The sequence below is a fragment of the Moschus berezovskii genome, chromosome 1 (genome assembly GCF_049115385.1).
Source record: "Moschus berezovskii isolate FMDL1 chromosome 1, NW_MosBer_1.0, whole genome shotgun sequence".
Taxonomy (NCBI): domain Eukaryota; kingdom Metazoa; phylum Chordata; class Mammalia; order Artiodactyla; family Moschidae; genus Moschus; species Moschus berezovskii.
Window position 1 is genome coordinate 25,080,725 of NC_142460.1, and position 20,491 is coordinate 25,101,215.

The following is a 20,491-nucleotide window of genomic DNA, read 5'->3' on the forward strand; positions in this document are numbered from 1 at the left end:
ACTTTTATTCACTTCCGTGAAAAGTCTCACAACTTGGTTGTTTTTTAATTCTCAGTGTAGAGGGCATGGGGAGTAACCTAACACCAAGCACTCATATAACAGAGAAGGACCATCATCCAAACATCCTTCATCTTTCACTTAACAATGACAAATCTTCTTTCTACAAGTGCCTACCTGTGCCATATAGCAGACTGGTGCCATGAAAACACACACAAAAAAAGACAGTCCCTACATTTAAGAAGAATATAGCCTGGAAATGTTTAAAATGAAAATGATACCCTGGAGTGAAAGATATGACAATGACCACTATAATCAACTTACACAGGAATGTGGGCAGTTCCTAAAGGTATCTGCAGTAAGACTTCAAATAAAAACTACTTTCTGGTCAATTCTCATTTAACCATAATGTTCAATTTATTGGAAGGGGAACAGAGGAGAAAGGGGCAGCAAAGGATGAGACGCTTAAATAGCACCACTGACTCAAATTCATGAATTTGCGGAAACTCTGGGAGACAGGGAAGGACAGAGGAGCCTGGCATGCTGCAGTCCTTGAGGTCACAAAGAGTCAAGCACGCCTTAGAGACTCAAGGACAACAACAAAGGCAGAAAGAACATAGGAAATCCAAGTTCCAGAGGCAAAAGAAGAGTAACAGATTCTTCTGTTAGATCCTCTTATTAAAACCAATGTAGGAAACAATGAAGCCTTCGATTTGCGTAACACATGTGGTGGCTATTCGACTCTTAATGGGACTGTTATGTCTCAATGGAGTGTGACTATGTTTTGAAAACATGAACTAGCAACTAGAATTGGCTCATACCAGTACGGCAGATTTACTGAATTATATATTGTCTATCATGCACTTCTCGCTCACTATTTTATTTATCAACTCAGAGGCAAGATTTACATTGAATGAACTCAATGAGTTTTAAATTTAAAATACAGAATTCAATGAGTTTTGATACTTGTATGTGTGGATGAAACCACTGCCACCATCAGGATAAATTTCCATCACTTCTCAAAATTCCATATGCCTCTTTGAGGTCTCTCCTTCCCTGGTCCCCTGGTCCCAGGTAACCAATGATTTGTTTTTATGTCACTTGTCTATCAGTGTGCATTTTCCATGATTTTTGTGTAAACAGAATAACACATTCTACTTATGTAAACAGAACGTAATTTGGCCTTGGGTTTCTTTCACTCGGTTTAATGACAATCAAGATGTGTACATTCGATGTCTGGGTTCTTTATTGCTGAACAGTATTCCATTATATGTACATACCACCATATGTTTATCCATTCAACTGTGGATGCACTATTTATTGTAATAAAGGTGTGTACTTGTGTGCTAAGTCACTTCAGTCGTGACTGACTCTTTGCCACCCCACAGACAGTAGCCTACCAGGCTCCTCTGACCATGGAACTCTCCAGGCAAGAATACCAGAGTGGGTTGTCATACTCTGCTCCAAGGGATCTTCCCAACCCAAGGATCGAACCTGTGTCTCATACATCTACCTGCACTGGCCAGCAAGTTCTTTACCACTAGCGCCACCTGGGAAGGCCATAGTGAAGATGCACTGTTTCCAGTTTGGGGGTTGCTGTAATAAAGCTTCCAGGAACATCTTCACAGACATACACTTTATTTCTCTTGGGTAACTAAATACCTAGGAGTGGAGAAGCTGAGTGATATGGTGAGTTTCTGTTTAACTTCTGAGAAACTGCTAAACACTTTTCCAAAGTAACTGTATCATTTCCTTGCTACCAGCAGTGTGCAGTAACTCCAGGTGCTCCACATTCTCACCAATCTTGGTAATGTCAGTCTTTTTAATCTTAGCGATCCTAACAAATATACAGTGGCACAGCAGGAGATGGTGAAGGACAGGGAAGCCTGGCATGCTGCAGTCCATGTGGCTGCAGAGTCGAACACGACTGAGCAATTGAACAACAGCGCTGTGGTTCTAGTTTGCATTTCTTGATGGCTAATAATGTTGAGCATCTCTATATATGTTTGCTAGCCATCGGTATATCTTCTCCTGTGAAATGTCTGTCCAGTTATTCTGTCCATTTTTAACTGGACTCTTCTTCTCCAGTTGGAAGGGCCGGCAGAATGCTGATCAAGATAGCAGTGAATCTAAACAACAATTTGGGGAGGCCTGCCATCTAACACACTGAGTCTTCTGAGGCATGAACATGGCATATCCCCCATTTACTCAGGTCTTCCTTAATTCTCTCAGCATTATTTTGAAGTTTCTTAGGAAAGAGATCTCTTACATCTTTTGTTAAACTTATTCTTAAGTATTTTGGGTTTTTTTTTATAGTTACTATAAACGGACTTGTTTGTTAAACTTCACTTTCTGGTTCTCTTCTGATACTACAGACATAAAATTGATGTTTTTAAATATTAACCTTGAATTCTCCACAACCTTACTTCACTTATGAGATCTGTTTTTTTGTCGATTCCTTATGACTTTCTATGTACACAATCATGTCATCTGCATATAGAGATAGTTTTCTTTCCATCTTTACACTTTTCCCCCTTACTGCTAAAAAAGAATGAAATAATACCATTTGCAACAACAAGTATGAACCTAAATAGTATTATACTAAGTAAGCCAGACAAATATTATATGATATCACTGATATGTGGAATCTTAAAGAAAAGACACAAATAAATTTACATATAAAATAGAAATAGACCCATAGACTTATAAAACAAACTTATGCTTATGGAAGGGGAAAGGAGGGGCAGGGGGAGGGATAAATTAGGAGTTTTGGATTAACATACACACATTACTACACAGAAAACCAACCAGGATGTACTATATAGCACAGGGTATTGTACTCAATATTCTCAAATAATCTATTTTTAAAAAGTCTGAATATGTGTGTGTGTGTCTCTGAATCACTTTGCTATACATCTGAAACTAACATTGTAAATCAACTATATTTCAATAAAAAAATAAATGTTTTTGAGTGGCACAGGGTGACCTTGAAACTGTAAGGAGAGAAATGTAATAGCATGTTACTTAGCTTTCCAGTGTTCAATATTGACACAGGTATAATAACATGAACACTGCTAACTGGTTTTCATTTTTCAGAACAAATAATGGGAGACTTAATCATGGTTATTAAATGAAATGTAATTATTAACCTTGACAAATAAAGGGGACAGGGTGAGAGATAGAATCAGACAGAATCCAAAGGAAAAGCAGTATTTCTTTATGACTTATACTGAGTCAAAAGATACTGCCTTAAATACTGTTATCAGCAGACAGATAACATCTTAGGCTCATAAATATGATGAGGGCATAAAACACTAGAGAGACTGAGGTAACCACCACAGACATTAAGCAGCAGCAATGGGTAAAGACGGATATTATCTCTGAAGACAAACTAGATGTGCTATAGATGAGACTGCTTTACGATAAATCGATCGTTTTTAAATCAAAAACGTGTAATACTTTGTAAAAACACAAACCTAAAAGATGTTTAAACAGACAATAAACAAAAAAACAGTGAAACTCAGTTAAAGTCTAAACTGCTGATAACTTAGCTGTGAGTCTTATTGCAGCTTTTTAAAGATTCCTCAAATAGAAAAGGAATTTGATAAAGAGAAAAATCTATCTTTAACCAAAATCTTATATTACTCTGACAAAACTAGGAGATAGTCAGGGAAGAAAAATATAGTAAGATTTCTTCTAGTTTGGGAACAATGTTATACATACTGTTTAATATTCCATATTGACAAAGATATCAATTCAAATAGATTCTTTAAAATTTTAAGGGTATCCTTTAGGGAAACAAGCTGTTAAACTGCCTAACTGACTCACTGAAAGAGATCCTGATGCTGAGAAAGACTGAAGGCAGGAGGAGACGGGGACGACAGAGAATGAGATGGCTGGATGGCATCACCGACTCGACGGACATGAGTTTGAGCGAGCTCCGGGAGTTGGTGATGGACAGGAAGGCCTGGCGTGCTGCAGTCCACGGGGTCACGGAGAGTCGGACACAAACTGAGCGCCTGAACTGAGAGCACTGACTCTCTGAAATCTGTTGTATTTCTGCCAAGAAAACCACTCACATAAGAAAATTTGGCAGCTGCTTTTGATGATTTAAACCACAAGCTGATTCTTTAAGGAGACCAACAAAATTGACAAGCTTCTGCAGTCTCACCAAGGAAAATTATGAGAAAAAGAGGAATACACAACATTTCCAGTGTTATACAGAAATACTGCAATGGCTCTTAAAACTTCTTGACCCTTCACACGTGCTTCGAGCCACAGTAAAATTTACTGCTCTCCTTTATAGTGCTGCTGTGCTGTGGTCAGTCGTGTCCGGCTCTCTGCGACTCCACGGACTGGAGCACCCCAGGCTGCTCTGTCTATGGGATTTCTCTGGCAAGCATATGGGAGTAGGTTGTCACTTACTTCTCCAAGGAATCTTCCCAACCCAGGGATCAAACCTACGTCTCTTGCATCTCCTGCATTAGCAGGTGGAGTCTTTACCACTGCACCACCTGGGGAGCAGGACTTTATGGTAAAACTCCTCAAAAAATAAAAAACAAACTATCTATATTCACACTGCCGCCACTTCCCTCTCTCTCAACTCTTCCCTCTCTCTCTTCACTTGACCCCACTAAAATCAAGTCTTCCCCCCTCCACTCCCTGGGAATTACTGAGGATCAGCGGCCTTCACATCACCAAATGGGAAATTTTGAGTCTTCTCAGGTAGCATCTTAGCAACACTGACCAGGTTGATCATTCCCTCCCTGAAATCCTTTCTTTACTTGGCTTCCTGGATACCATGGCCTTCTGATTTACCGCTTCAAGCAGCCCCTTGTCAACCTGGTGGATTCCCCCTTCTCCTCCAGAGCTGTTAGTGCTGGAGAACCAGGACTTGGTCCTCCCAGCTCTCCTCTCTGGAACACTCCCTACAAGAGCAGCAGACACGATCACTGATGGGCTTGCTGTGTGCTCTCACTTTTACATTTGGTCTAATCTCGCCTGTTCTCGAACTTTGTACTCAGGTATCCAACTGCACACTCAAACCACTCCTGTCTGTGTCTAGCAGATATCTCACATTGGACACGTCCACAAACCTTGGTTCCTCAACCTCCAGCTAGGATATAGATCAAAATATTGTCAATGGTTACCTGCAGGTAATTTTTCCTTGTTTCTGCCCTCAAATTCTTAACTATAAATACATATTACTCTAGAATCAGAAAAATGTTCAAACAGACAACAAACTATAAACAAAAATATGTGCCTTCAGAAAAAAAGGCAGTTCCATTTCTGTTGTCTTTAGGGTTCCCAAGGAACGTCAGTTACTTTTTCCCCCTTTAGAATGGATATTTTCTCCAGCCATCAGTAAATATTGATTTATCACTGCCCGGAAAATTCATGGGTAACTCTAAAACACTGTTTTAAATCAGGTTCCACTGATATCTTCTCAGTAATTACAAAATAATTAAATTTCATAGAAATTTTACAAAATGCTTTGATGTGGGAAAAGAAGACCTTGTTACAGGAAAATAAGAAAAGATCCATCAAGTCCAGTCTAGCTCTGTGAACATAGGCAAATGTGCATCCTTGTGACTTAAGCGGGGAGGCCCTGCCCTACGTGTGTCCCAAATGCCTTTGAAAAAGATAAAGTGTTACACACAAAATACAAAGAATTATGAAATGCAAAAGGAAATCAATTTCAGCACTACCAGCAGATATAGGAAAGAACAAGTACTGGGATATAATTAAGGTAATGGAGATATTTCCAACAGTGTTATCGCTAAGATCTCTAACCTCACCCTACAGGTTCCCCGTAAGGAAAACAACACCAACACTTACGTCAAGGACTGAATGGTTGGCTGCATCTAACAGCACAGTGCCTGGCATAAGACTTATCGTTATTATTCCCAACTTTATGCAAGTGACCAAAAGAAAACTACATTTTCCAAGGTTCTACAAACCCAAAAAGTTAAGCTACAAAATACAGAGATTCCGCAACCTCTAAGAATGAAAGTATGAGTAAGCCTAGTAATGATCTCAACAAGATAAAAAGAAAGTATTAAGATTACACAAGTCTGCTCAAGAAAATGGATAATCTAAAAGACCCAAAGAATTCACAACTAAAAGATGACATTCATCCAAACACACTTCTGTTACAGATGAGGAAACAAATTCTGAGAGGGCAGTATCTTAAGGTTAAAAAAGTCTTCCTCAATGTAACTGTATTACATTTCAATTCATATTCAGTTCAGTTCAGTCACTCAGTCGTGTCCGACTCTTTGTGACCCCACGAATCACAGCACGCCAGGCCTCCCTGTCCATCACCAACTCCCAGAGTTCACTCAAACTCATGTCCATCGAGGCGGTGATGCCATCCAGCCATCTCATCTCTGTCGTCCCCTTCTCCTCCTGCCCCCAATCCCTCCCAGAATCAGAGTCTTTTCCAGTGAGTCAACTCGTCCCATGAGGTGGCCAAAGTATTGCAGTTTCAGCTTTAGAATCAGTCCTTCCAATGAACACCCAGGATTGATCTCCTTTAGAATGGACTGGTTGGATCTCCTTGCAGTCCAAGGGACTCTCAAGAGTCTTCTCCAGCACCACAGTTCAAAAGCATCAATTCTTCGGCGATCAGCTTTCTTCACAGTCCAACTCTCACATCCATACATGACCACAGGACTAGACGGACCTTTGTTGGCAAAGTAATGTCTCTGCTTTTTAATATACTATCTAGGTTGGTCATAACTTTCCTTCTAAGGAGTAAGCATCTTTTAATTTCATGGCTGCAGTCACCCTCTGCAGTGATTTGGTAGCCCCAAAAAATAAAGTCTCAGAGAAGGCAATGGCAAGCCACTCTAGTACTCTTGCCTAGAAAATCCCATGGACGGAGGAGCCTGGTAGGCTGCAGTCCGCTACGAGTCAGACATGACTGAGCTACTTCACTTTCCCTTTTCACTTTCACACATTGGAGAAGGAAATGGCAACCCACTCCAGTGTTCTTGCATGGAGAATCCCAGGGATGGGGGAGCCTGATAGGCTGCCGTCTATGGGGTCACACACAGTCGGACACGACTGAAGTGACTTAGCAGCAGCAGTAGCAGTAAGCAAAAATAAAGTCTGGAACTGTTTCCCCATCTATTTCCCATGAAGTGATGGGACCAGATGCCATGATCTTTGTTTTCTGAATGTTGAGCTTCAAGCCAACCTTTTCACTCTCCTCTTTCACTTTCATCAAGAGGCTTTTGAGTTCCTCTTCACTTTCTGCCATAAGGGTGGTGTCATCTGCATATCTGAGGTTATGGATATTTCTCCCAGCAATCTTGATTCCAGCTTTTGCTTCTTCTAGCCCAGCGTTTCTCATGATGTACTCTGCATATAAGTTAAATAAGCAGGGTGACAATATACAGACTTGACATACTCCTTTTCCTATTTGGAACCAGTCTGTTGTCCCATGTCCAGTTCTAACTGTTGCTCAGAGGGTAAAAGCATCTGCTTGCAATGAGGGAGACCCGGGTTCGATCCCTGGGTTGGGAAGATCCTCTGGAGAAGGAAATGGCAACCCACTCCAGTACTCCTGGTGGAAAATTCCATGGATGGAGGAACCTCATAGGTTACAGTCCATGGGGTCGCAGAGAGTTGGACACGACTGAGCAATTCATATTCCATGATCTAAACAGTGATGCTGTGTTGAGGACAGGGTAACAGTGAGGAAGAAGAAAACAAATAACAGAGGGAAATGCCTCAGGTGTCCCCTGCATGTGATGAGAACGCCAAAGATTAAAAGGACAGTTAGGAAGCAGACATTTCCCCTCATTACACAATATTCGGTTTGTTAATTTCTGATCAACACTTCCTGAATTACATAGATCATTAAAAATCTCATAGATCATTAAAAAGAATCTGACACTAAACTAGGCTGAACTTAAACCAAAGTGTGAAGTTATACCCAATGAAATTTCCATAGAAATTTAAAAGAAGGACACAGTGCTGGAGATATTTCACCAAAAGTTACTTTCAATACAGAATCATAAGTGTTCCTGTCCTACATTCATAATGAAATATTCATGGCATTTGTTTTCAAGCTGTAAAAATTATAGCCGTGATTTACATTATTTATTTCTGATTGCCTAGAGGAAGTGAAAGCCTTATAACTAAACCTCGGTCAGAATGACCTTCTGTAGGTCTAAGACTTGACAAATATAGTAAGCAAAGTAACTGAAAACACAAGCAAACCACGGAAAAGGGGCCCTTGAAATTCCCAACCACTCCAAACACCTTCTCATCCCGACTCCTAATAAATCTGAGTCAAAAAAAAAAAGGATTAAGAGGAAAAAACATTAAGCAACAATGTGAATTAAACAAGGCAGCAGTTACAGGAGGTCTTCCTGGTGGCTCAGTCGATAAAAAATCTACCTGCAACGAAGGAGACCCGATCCTTTGGAGAAGGGAATGGCTACCCACTCTCGCGTGGAAAATTCCATGGACAGAGGAGCCTGGTGGGCTACAGTCCACAGGGTCACAAGAGTCCGACACAACTTAGCAACTAACACCACCAACCACCACCACTGCAGCTGCAGTAGAGCAATTATAGTATGAATCACAGATATGAAACTTTCTAATTTTAGTAGAGGCACTAAATTGAAATGCTTTATTTAAAGACAACCTAATCCACTAATCCCTGGCAGGCAGTACAGTGCTAGGTATCTCAATAAACATAGCTACAACTAAAATTTTAAAATCTGTTTCTCATTATTGATGTGAACTTGCAAGTCAAAATCACCATCTTTAAAATGGAAAATATCGAGCTGTAGACGTTCCACCTAGTCTTCAAAGAGCTACTTTCCAACATATAATCCCAAGATTTAGTCAGCTAAGTAATATTAATTTGAGATCTATTTTTTAAAAAGCTGAAATATTCCTCAGTTCAAATATTATTTGAGGAACAACTGACTAGGCAAATACTATTGTTTTTCATCTGAGATGGAAAGTGTTTTGGCAGTAGCCTTTCTAAATTCTACCCAACCATTTAAGAAGTCTCCCCTAACCATCTATCACGGCTATTCATTATTCTCAATTAGGGGGAAAAAAACACCTATTAGCAGTTACTCTCTATTTGATGAATTTACAACACGAAGTGTTACTTATGCTATTTGTTTGCCCTTCCTATGGGAAGAGCTGTGCTGTGCGCTGTGCTTAGTCGCTCAGTCGTGTCTGACTCTTTGTGACCCCATGGACTGCAGCCCATCAGGCTCTTCTGTCCATGGGGATTCTCCAGGCAAGAGTACTGGAGTGGGTTGCCATGCCCTCCTCCAGGGGATCTTCCTAACCCAGGTCTCCCGCATTGCAGGTGGATTTTTTACCATCTGAGCCACCAAGGAAGCCCAAACAAAGAGCCAAAAACTGGGCTTGAGAAGAAGGAACAAGAATGAAACAAAGTCCTCTGAACATACATCAAAGTGCTGTGAACAGTTTAGAAGTGTAACAGAAACACTGTAAAACTGAAGTGGAATGATTTGTGAAATCTGAAAGGTATGGCAAATAAGCTAACCACAGGACAGCTTTCCCTCCAAGATGATTGAGTGTGTAAAGAGGGACTGATGGATCTGTTTGTATCCCAGATTCAAGGATGTGGGTTCCAAAGGATCCTGGCCAATCCAGGCAATGTACCAACTACTCAAGCCGGACTAGCCTCACCACTCACAAGAGAGACAGACATCACAGGTGGGCGTGCCCTACAGAGGCTGAGAGAAAGTGGTTCCTCTTGGGTTAGAAACAATCAGAAGCTACAAGATACAGTTATGTATTCTCCCTTCCCTGCAAGTAGGAGGAGGATCACAGAGAACTGAAGAACTGTTCAGAGGACCAAAAGAAATATATTCTTTCTACACAAAATTTTTGGGGTAGAATGGGCAAATTTTCACAACTTTTAAATCACGTTAAAATAAAACATTTATGTGATCTGACTATAAAAATAATACTTGATCATAGTAAGAAATAAGAGGGGGGGAAAAAAATCACCTAAAACCCCAAAGACAACCACATACTCTCTCTCAGAAGTCTGAGCCTACAGAGTAGCAATGACGTCTATATGCTGCCACGTGTCAAACAGACAGCCAGTGGGAAGCTCCTGTGTAACACAGGGAGCTCAGCTCAGTGCTCTATGATGACCTAGAGGGGTGGAATGGTGGGGCCTGGAGGAGGGGGCAGGCTTAAGAGGTAAAGGATATATGTGTACAAATAGCTGATTCACTTTGCTGTCCAGCAGAAATATACTCCAATTGTAAAGCAAATATACGCCAATTAAAAAAAAAAAGTACCTGTCTGCCTTAGTGTGGGGATAAGTAGCAGGCAAGCATGACCCTGTGGGCCATCCAGCTGACTTTCGCCTCCCTCACTTTCTAACCAAATCCTGATTGTGCCTATGAGTCTACTCCACCTGAGGCCATGAGTTTCTGGGGGTGGCAAACCCTAGCCCCACCCTAAGAATCACAATCCGCTTCAGCCAGTCACTGTGGTCCCACTTCCCTGGACATTGACTGGTTTAGACGTAAACTGATGCAATGCTGACTCAACAGAGGAGAGACTGGGGTGGAGTACTATGAGGTCTTCGGGAAAGGCTTTTATCACTGAGAGAGAGACATCACAGGAAAAAAAGTCTTCTTCCAAGAAACTTAGTCAGACTTACTTGTACACTTGAACTTGCGGCAGTCATCTTGTAACCATAAGAGGAACTAGCCATGGGCAAAATAAACATATATCCTGCATTTTCAACTTTTTCTCACTGACCTTACTTTTAAAAACATGCACACACAGACACATCTTTCTGACCCAACCTCCCCCTACAAAAACCGCTCTCTCTACTCTTCTCAAAAAAACTGTCAAAACAAGCTGTTTCCTCCACTAAACTATGCACTCATCACTGACATTCCTAGGCTTTTTTAATTTCCCAAAACTTAAGCTCCTTCTGTCCTACGTTTTCAAAGCATATTTGACACATTGCTGTCTTGGCAATGAACACCTGCTACAATAATGGTCTGCCCTGCAGATTGTAATCTCTGAAAACACTGCCAAAATCTAGAAAAGTTCCTGGCATATAAAGCACAAATATTTGTTTCATAAATGAAATGGAAACCCAATGCCTAACAAACAGGCATATCCGAATGCTGAAATGAGTGTAGCAACCCTACTATCTTACACGCACCAGAATGCGCCTCTGTGTGTGTTAAGCTGGGAAGAACAGAGGCACAGGAAGATAAGAGAGCAAAGTGCCTTGAAACCTGAAGACACAATTCTTTACTCTCCAGGGATCAGAGGGCTGGTCAAAGCTAACTCAACAGGAGAGGGGAAGACGTTCCCACATTGGCATCTGAGAACCAAGGGGAGGGAGGCGTGCCAGAATCTGGGCGACTCTGCCACTGGTCAGCCCTGCTGCCAACCTGAGCCAGGGAGGAAGGGGTGTCCCAGCCCTCCTGGGGCCTGGAGCTGGCAGCGAACCTGACCAGTGACAACAGGCACACCTCAAAGGCCAAGCACACACACACACAAAAAAAAAAAACAACTAAAGAAATACATTAGAGCTTAAACTGTACTTGCAACAGTCCAAGAGACAACGAAGCAAGCAGAGTTGGTGACAGTTTCAGATTCAGCCCTACCCAGCACTTCCTTTGGTATGACAACTAGGAATGAAGCGATGTAAGCAAAGAACTCTACTCAGTTAAGCGAAAATGCTTTTCTACTTCAAAAGTCACTTCCGAGTGTGAAAGAACCGATTAAAAGGGCAATGGCTTTTTTCTTACTTCCCCTTCTAAGTTTAGTAATAAATCCTATCTAGAGGAGAGTCCTGGGCCATGCTGGGAACACTCCTCAAAAAAACAGTAAATAAAGAGACACTAGATATTTTTCCACTAGTCATGTATGGATGTGAGAGCTGGACCATAAAGAAGGCTGAGTGCCAAAGAATTTATGCTTTTGAACTGTGGTGTTGGAGAAGACTCTTGAGAGTCCCTTGGACTGCAAGGAGATCAAATCACTCAATCCTAAAGGAAATCAATCCTGAATATTCATTGGAGGGACTGATGCTGAAGCTCCAATACTTTGATGCGAAGAGCCAACTCACTGGAAAAGACCCTGATGGAAGACTGAAGGAAGGCAAAAGGAGAAGGGGATGACAGAGGATGAGATGGTTGAATGGCATCACCAACTCAATGGATAGGAGTTTAAGCAAGCTCCAGGAGATGATGAAGGACAGGGAAGCCTGATGTGCTGCAGTCCATGGGGTCGCAAAGAGTTGGACACGACTGAGACTGAACAATGAAATACTTTGAAAATGAAAAGTGTCTTGGGCCAAGATCTGATAACCACAGTTTATAAAACAGTTCAGTGCAAAATACTAATGAAATCAGTGATGAAATTACTGACCTAATGAAATTACTGATCTTACCAAACCCTACTTACTCCAAAAGGACAACCTAATCATTGAAACCTAATCAATTCATTGAAAGACTAATAAATTTTTTATAGCTGCCCATTTTATAGCAAACTCTCTGAAAGACAAGTACGTCTCCTCACTGATTTAACAGACTTCCAAAAGACGCTGGCACACTTTAGAGGAGAAAAAGATATTAAGGACATGAAGATAGCAGCAAGTAGGAAGTGAAGTGGATGGGTCGTACCATACCAGCAGGGGCCTAGGAGGTCACCTCCTTAGGCAAAAACATCTCCCTTGGGAATCCCAGAGGCTGACCAGTCAGTAAAGAAAGAGATCAGTGTGTGTGCTGGGGAAGAGGGAGGCCGAAGGAGAAGGCAAGACATTCCCTACACGCATACCACGGTTAGTCTATAACCACAGAGGTGGGATACTGCCAGGCTACAAACAAATGGAAAAAATGATCCCACCATATAAAACGCTTTTTAATGTAATTTGACTTTAACGGGGGATGGGGAAATGGAGTGCAGCTGACCACGATGACTAAGATCCAATCTAAGAAATGACAAAGTGAAAATGACTTTACCAGATAGTAGCTGGGAGACTGTTATTTACTTACAAAAATATCCTTTGATTACTAAGTTTCCTAAGCCATTAAGAAAATGACTTACATTTATTTTTTAAAAGGCCGTGACTTACACAGAGCTTCCGCTGCATGGAGGTAACATTCTCTAAGCAGTGTCAGTACTGAGAAAGGAGCCAGCAGCCCGCTGACTCCATGGCATGCCCACTGTGCTTCTAGGACCGTCATTAACAGCCAAGATCCTGGCAGCCGCTCTGTCTTTGTTCCTTGTATTTGCTTGGGGACAATTTTTATGATGCTATTAATATGCCCTGATCCTCAATAACACAAAGGATCGGTTCTAGAGGAGTGATCATATTAAAAGAGAATAGTTGCTAGATAACCCAAATTATATTTTGCCCAATCTAATCCTAAGTCAATTATAAGGACAAAGAAGTCACAAGATAAATGTTCTATCTTAGAAGATGAACTAAAAGAATCCAGCTGCTTCCTCAATCCTCACACCCATGATGGAAACAGAAAGAATTATCAATGATCGAGAGTTTTAATTTGGTACACATTTCAAGTAACTTAAGAGTGCAGCAAACATTGTTTTCTCTTTTACTCTTTAGAAAATTCCCAATTTCCAAAGAACAGAACTAAAATGAATCCACATTACACCACCAATACAGCATCTCACAGTTTACTGAACACACACAGCCAAACCACATTCAATGTTCCATGGAGATAAAATAGAAGACATATATCATTATCAGTAAGAAACTGACACATTCTAGTCAAAAGGATGGTCAAAACCTTTGACATGACCTTTCTGAACTACTAATAGATGCAAGAAGCTATGTGATAAATATACCCACTGTTCATCATCGATACCTCTCTATATTAATACAGGGACGTCATTTTTAAAAAGTACACCACCTAGATGTAATTGGCAGGTAAATTTACACTGCAAATGTTCACCACATACAAGCCATAAATGAGAATCAATATTAATAAATCAGTTCTGTCCTAATGGTAATAAGCAGGAAGGGACCGGATAGGTTACTAACCTGCCGGACCACAATGTCCTCAACCATAAAGGGAGGAATAAATAGATGAGATGCAGGACGGCAGGTGTTTTCATTTATTAAAAAGCCAATTCCAATTAACTGGTAATAACTGCCTCGAGAGCATCTGGCTGAGACTGTTTAATCGGCTGATCCCTTTAATAGAAATCCATGTCCTGTGCTCCTCGCCCTCAGAGTGGTCTCTGTCTGAGATGCTCAGTGATTTGTCAGGATGCTCACTTGAATTGTCTTCCCAGTAGCAGCCATGCGCAGCACACCCACGCGCTTCCCTTCAACCTCTCTCTGATCAATGGCTGAAAGCAGCTTGAGGAGGCGGCAACACAGGACTGTAACCAAGTACTTCAATGAACTAAAGAACAGACAATAACAACCAACCATATTGATGTTTAACGTGGAGCCAGCACTGTTCTAACCACTTAACACACATTAATGTACTTAATCTGCAACCACCTCTATGACGCAGATTCTATTATCATCATCCCATTTTACAGATGAGAAAAGGAGACAGGACTAAGTGAAGTAACCTGTCTGAGCAGGTAAGTAACGGAGCAAGAACTTGACCTTCAGCAGTCTGGCTTTAGGTGACTCACTTTCAGTAACTCTGCTTGCTTCTTCTCTGTCAACTCTACAGTGACCAGACCCACCACTTCAGTTCCGTCAATACTGTGGCAGCCAGAAGCCCAGGTTTCATGGTGGGTGTACAGCTCTATTTTATCTGCAGTCATGAAACGTTTGCTTTCTCCAAGGGGCCTGGATTCTGGCAATTAGTGCTCAAATTACCCATACCTTGGGCTTGGGCAGAATACCTTATTTGGCATATCTTTTTAAATTAAAATAGTTTTGTAAGTCATCCATTCCACCAAATAAAATACACCATTTAGTAGTGTGTGCATGCGTGTGCTAAGTCATGTCCAACTCTTTGTGACCCCACAGAATGTACGGCTCTTCTGTCCATGCGGATTCTCTAGGCAAGAATACTGGAGTGGGTTGCCATTCCCTTCTCCAAGAAATCTTCCCAACCCAGGGATCGAACCTGTGTCTCTTATGTCTCCTGTGTAGAAGCCTCAGGAAATTGAGTTCAGGATTAGGACAATTCTCCCATTAACAGAACACTGGTCAGAAAGCTGGGAGGAAGAGATGATTCCTTAAACCTAAGTCTTGGAGAGGATCAGCATTGTGATGAGAATCTCTGACAACTGGCCATTTTAAGAGGCTTTGCGACCATTATTCTCAACATCATTTTTCACAGTTCAGTTCAGTTCAATCGCTCAGTCGTGTCCAACTCTCCGCGACCCCATGAATCACAGCACGCCAGGCCTCCCTGTCCATCACCAACTCCCGGAGTACACTCAAACTCATGTCCACAGAGTCGGTGATGCCATCCAGCCATCTCATTCTCTGTCGTCCCCTTCTCCTCCCGCCCCCAACCTTTCCAGCATCAGAGTCTTTTCCAGTGAGTCAACTCGTCGCATGAAGTGGCCAAAGTATTGCAGTTTCAACTTTCAGTCCTTCCAATGAACACCCAGGATTGATCTCCTTTAGAATGGACTGGTTGGATCTCCTTGTAGTATAAGGGACTCTCAAGAGTCTTTTCCAACACCACAGTTCAAAAGCATCAGTTCTTCGGCGATCAGCTGTCTTCACAGTCCAACTCTCACATCCATACATGACCACGGGAAAAACCATAGCCTTGACTAGACGGACCTTGGTTGGCAAAGTAATGTCTCTGCTTTTTAATATACTATCAAGGTTGGTCATAACTTTCCTTCCAAGGAGTAAGCGTCTTTTAATTTCATGGCTGCAATCAGCATCCACAGTGATTCTGGAGCCCCAAAAAATAAAGTCTGACACTGTTTCCACTGTTTTTCCATCTATTTCCCATGAAGTGATGGGACCAGATGCCATGATCTTTGTTTTCTGAATGTTGAGCTTCAAGCCAACCTTTTCACTCTCCTCTTTCATTTTCATCAAGAGGCTTTTGAGTTCCTCTTCACTTTCTGCCATAAGGGTAGTGTCATCTGCATATCTGAGGTTACTGATATTTCTCCCAGCAATCTTGATTCCAGCTTGTGCTTCCTCCAGCCCAGCGTTCCTCATGATGTACTCTGCATATAAGTTAAATAAGCAAGGTGACAATATACAGCCTTGACGTACTCCTTTTCCTATTTGGAACCAGTCTGTTGTTCCATGGCCAGTTCTAACTGTTGCTTCCTGACCTGCATACAGGTTTCTCAAGAGGCAGGTCAGGTGGTCTGGTATTCCCATCTCTTTCAGAATTTTCCAGTTTATTGTGATCCACACAGTCAAAGGCTTTTTCACAGTACAGGAGTACAAAAGGCATACGGCCTACAAGATTTTAACTGAATGGTAAACATTCACCATCCCCCAGCATGCCTAGAAGGCTGATTTTCTGAGTAAATCATATTCTCCTAAGGGGGAAAATGCCACTTTCCAATATGTAGTCTTCTTAATCCTTGTTAAAAGGGCCCCTTGTAAAGTTGGCCCCCTAAAAATGTAGACTTCTAGGAGTAACAGCACAGAGTAATTTTGCAAAGAATATGTTACATACAAATTATACTCCAGTGTGCACATTATTTTCCGGTGGTCCCATTATACCCTTTCACTTATTACTACACTTCAGATCCTATCCATGAAACAAACCAACCTCCTGACTTGTCTCCAAATTCAAAATACATGGTATCATAGGTAATGGGCAACTTTGCATTTGTTGTTCCCTCCATTCTCAACATTAACAATGTAATGATAAAATGTACCCTCAAGTTTCTAAATCCTTAAAATACAGGATTAAAAAAAAATGTGAAATTTATATTAATTAAGAACATCTGAAAGAATGATAGCTTTTAAGAGGAAATCACAAGTTAAAAAAAAAAAACACCCTAGTTGTTGAAAGAGTATTATTGGCAGTGGTTAACAAACTCTTTATGTTCCTAAGGGTGGGGGGAGAGGCAAAAAACCTACGTTATAAAACACGCATATACTACTATTAGTCTGTACCCTGAAGATTAATGTCGTTCTTATTTTATAGAAGTGATGTTTAAAAAAAACCAAGGGCTTATTGTTTTCTTCCAAATGAATCATCTGGCACCCACCTTAGAAACCCAAATCCCTAAAAAATTCATGATTTCTAATCTCTTCTAGTTGCAAACATAAAGCACCATTTTCTACTACAAAATATCTTAAATAAAAGTCCATCAAAAAGAAAAAAGAATCATTCATTCTTCTGACCACAGATAAGGGCCAGCTGCTCCCAGTCCACATTTCCCATCCCTAAACTTTGTAGACAATAGGGACTGTACGCCTGGGTCTTGGGCTCCTTTTTAAAGCAAGAAGTAATGATCCAACTTGGAAAGACACCAGGGTCATCACTTCTAAGACAATAAGACAGACAGCCATATGGTTTGCCTTTCATCAGTCAGCGCTTTCTAGACTTGACCGAAAGACCTGTTAATTCCACCCACGTTCTCCTCTCCGCACCAGAAACTACTACTGTGTGCCTGAAAAGCCCCGGCCCATGAAAAACCAAGAGGCGGGTGCCTTTGGCGTTCTCCTAAAGAAATCTTTATGAAGAACAGATTAAGTGCATTTTCTGAGATGTATACACCACACAACAGCAAAACCACAACAGGGAAACAAAAAAAGCCCTGAGTGCAGTAAGAGAAATGAGTGTTTGTTACAGTACTGTTGGGAGGTGACTCCTAGCTGCACATTTCTTCCTCTGTTTTAGCTCACTGGCACAAACTTCTCAGGCAGTAGGTCACGAGGCTGCTCTGTGTTTAAACACCATCTCAGCATTACTTGGCCGCTTCCTAAGAGTGCTGGCACGTCACCCACTGATTACCTGCATCCACACACACACAACCCCAGCTTCAGGCCTCTGAGGCAACCCATCTGGAGTGCTCCTTGGCCTTTTATAGTGGAGGCATGTGATGAGCGTACCGGCACCAGCTGTTCCTAATTACCTCTCCGGCTGGGGCGAATGACTCAGCAGCCCAACTTTCTTTTTAAGGAGTCATCTACCTTGCGAGCCGACCAACAAACTGAACAATGGTAAAACACTTGACGCGGCTATAGGTTAAACAACAACAATCACGCACGATGCCAGGCTATCACTTAAACCACGGCTGTCCTACTGCAAGCTGACTCACCAGATGTCTCCCCCCGCCCCGCCCCGCCCCCAGGCTTCCCTAGTGGTTCAGACAGTAAAGAATCTGCCTGTAAAGTGGGAGACCCAGGTTCGATCCCTGGGTGGGGAAGATTCCCCTGTAGAAGGGAATGGCAACCCACTCCCATATTCTTGCCTGGAGAATTCCACGGACAGAGGAGTCTGGAGGGCTACAGACCACGGGATACAACAGTTAGACACGACTGAACGACTAACATCTTTCTTTACTCCAAAGGCTGAATTGAAGTAGGAAGCCTTTTCCAGTCCAGCCAGCCCTTGCACCACTACCCAAGCCCAGGAAGAGGCCAGCCGGCCTATTCCCACTTCTCTGCTTGACCATGTGAAGCGCTCAAGCGCGCTCGTCAATCGCACGCCCGGGTGTTCCCACCCCTTTAGCATTCGGAACTGCCGCCGGAAAGGCAAACCCCTCCTGGCTATGTGGAGTGTCAAAACACAGGAACCCAAGATCTAGCCGTACCGCCCTCCACAACCGATACTGACAAAATTCCCCCCAAAAGACAAGACATCCCTACAAAACAGCCTTTGTTCCTCCAAGCCTGACCTCGCAGCTTGTTCCCCCACCCCCTCGCAAGCAGTTTCTTCCACAAGGACTACTACGCTGTAACTCGGAATCAGCCCGAACCCAACGCTCACATTGCACAAAAGCCTTTCTGCACGATTCTACTCAATGACACAAAACTGCCGCGCAAGGACGCGCGAGCGACGGCACTCGCCTGAAACACGCACAAAGCTGGCGTCTCTACGAGCAACACCCACTCTCACCCGACTGTGGGAGCCTTTGATAAGAGCGTGCTGGGCAAAACTCCCAACAAGGAGGGTGGGGAGGGGGTCCTGGGATCCCCCGGGGGCTCCCCCCACAACCAGTCTTGGCTAAACCCAGCCAGCCCCGCGAGGTGGTGTTTTTGCTCCAGCCACCGACTCGGCCTTTCTGAGTCCGCGATTACACGCGCCACCTACAGCCCGCGGCTCCCCCCACCCGGCTGGGCAGACGGGAGGCCGACAGCTCGCGGGCCGCGGCGGCCGAGGGTGGGCGGGAGAACAATACGGGGCCGGGCCGGCCGCGCGGGCGCCGCTGAGGTGTCACAGCCGGGCGCCCGGCGCGGCCTCGGGGCGGGGGTGGCGCGCCCTGGAGGCGGCGGAGGGGCCCGCAGCCCCGCGGCGCCGGGTAAAGTACAGAGCCGGCCCGAGAACAGCGGCGCTGGCGGCGGCGCGCGGGGCCGCTCGCCCCTTCCGGCGGACGCGGCCCCTTCCAGGAACCCGCGCCCGCAGCCGCCCCGACCCGGGAAGCGGCCGCCCCGCGCCCCCCGCTCCGCCGCCTCCCCCGGACCCGCCCGAAGACCGCCCCTCAGCGGCCGACGGCCAGACAGCGCGCCGCCGCCGCCGCGCCGAACCCTCCCGGCGAAGGGCGCCCGGGACGGGCGAGCCACTCACCACAGCCGAGGCGCGGCGCGGCCCGACTGACGGCGGCAGCGAGCCCGACGGGCAGCGCGGGCAGCGGTCAGGTGACTGACCGCCTCCCCGCGGGCGGCCGCCCCCTCCGCGCCCCACCCCGCCCTTCGCTCCGCCGCCGCCCCGCCCCCTCCCGGCGCCGAAGCCCCGCCCCGCCTCGCGAGGCCCCGCCCCGTAGGCCCACCTCGCGAGGCCCCGCCCCCCCCGCTCCGGCGCGCCTAAACCCCGCCCTCCCGAAAAGCCCGCCCCGCACGCCGGCCAGGAATCCAGGCTCTGCGGATGACTGCGGCTTGCTGCCTGCTGCCCGAAGCCCACCCGACGGGAAAGCAGCGAGGGACCGCACCCAGGAACCGGGCAGGGCAGGCTAGTGCAGGCGATGGTGTCTTTGCAACCTCCGCGGGCAGCGCCCCTTTGCAGGCACAGCCCGCTGTCTGAACGAAAAAACCCACCTGAGGACCATCATCTCCTCCTTTCCTGCTTCAAGAGGAAAAGAAAAGCCTGATGGCCTGCTCGCTCGGAGTGTTGCCTGGACACCCGGAGTCGAGTGCCAGCGGACACCAGGAGTTGAAGACGAGCGCCGGCCCAAGTCCCTCTCCCCAGACCAGACCCGATCAGAGGTAGCTTCTGGCAGCACTCTCCTCTGCCTTCTCCTGGGTGTGGCGGGGCGCCCAGGTTCGCAGATATCTGAGCTTGCAGATAAAGATGCATCAAGTGCACCAGGATTTTGTAGAAAGCATCTGGCAGCCCTGGTGTCTGACAGTGAAAACAAC

General features: G+C 44.3%; 1 protein-coding gene across 10 annotated transcripts in view; it reads right to left on the reverse strand.

Annotated features, from left to right (window-relative positions):
• Positions 1-19,802, reverse strand: part of BACH1 (BTB domain and CNC homolog 1) — a 151,512-nt gene extending 131,710 nt beyond the window's left edge. For all 10 annotated transcript variants that reach the window (XR_016037332.1, XR_008685324.2, XR_008685322.2 and 7 more), the window contains exon 1: positions 19,704-19,802. The gene's annotated coding sequence lies outside the window, so the exon portion shown is untranslated. The remainder of the gene's footprint in view (positions 1-19,703) is intronic.
• Positions 19,803-20,491: the final 689 nt, after the last annotated feature.